Below are 571 nucleotides of genomic sequence, written 5' to 3' on the forward strand. Positions count from 1 at the left end.
TAACCATTTAACAGGTTTTTACTGTAGCATTTTTACAGTCTTTTACCGTTAAATTCACGGTCATTTTTTACAGTGCATGTATGTGTGAAACGAGGACACGTTTCTAGTATACATAATTTTTTCTCCAGGTTGTCCTTCAAACTTCAGTCTAACTTGGAGGTGTCTCTTCTTCAGAAGAGGAGTTTTTCTTTGGTCGGCAACCTCGCAGTCCATTCCTGTCCAGGCCTCTAGTGTCCGTCTTCATTGAGATATCAATCCCAGACTTGACTAAATCATTCACTAGTGTCTTGGCAGTTGTTCTTGGGTCTTTAGAAACCTCTCTCAATAGTTTTCTTTACAAAGTTTTTGAAATCTTTCACTTCCTGCCTCTGTTCTCCAGTGTGGGTCTCTTCAAACTTCTTGATAATACTTCTCACGGCTGTTCTTGACAGTTGAAAACGCTTTGATAAACGTAAATATGCTTCTCCTCCTTTGTGAGCATTAACAATTCTTTTTCTCAAATATACAGTGGGTACGGAAAGTATTCAGACCCCCTTCAATTTTTCACTCTTTGTTATATTGCAGCCATTTG

The sequence above is a fragment of the Sinocyclocheilus anshuiensis genome, unplaced genomic scaffold, assembly GCF_001515605.1.
Source record: "Sinocyclocheilus anshuiensis isolate Anshui unplaced genomic scaffold, SAMN03320099.WGS_v1.1 scaffold502, whole genome shotgun sequence".
Taxonomy (NCBI): domain Eukaryota; kingdom Metazoa; phylum Chordata; class Actinopteri; order Cypriniformes; family Cyprinidae; genus Sinocyclocheilus; species Sinocyclocheilus anshuiensis.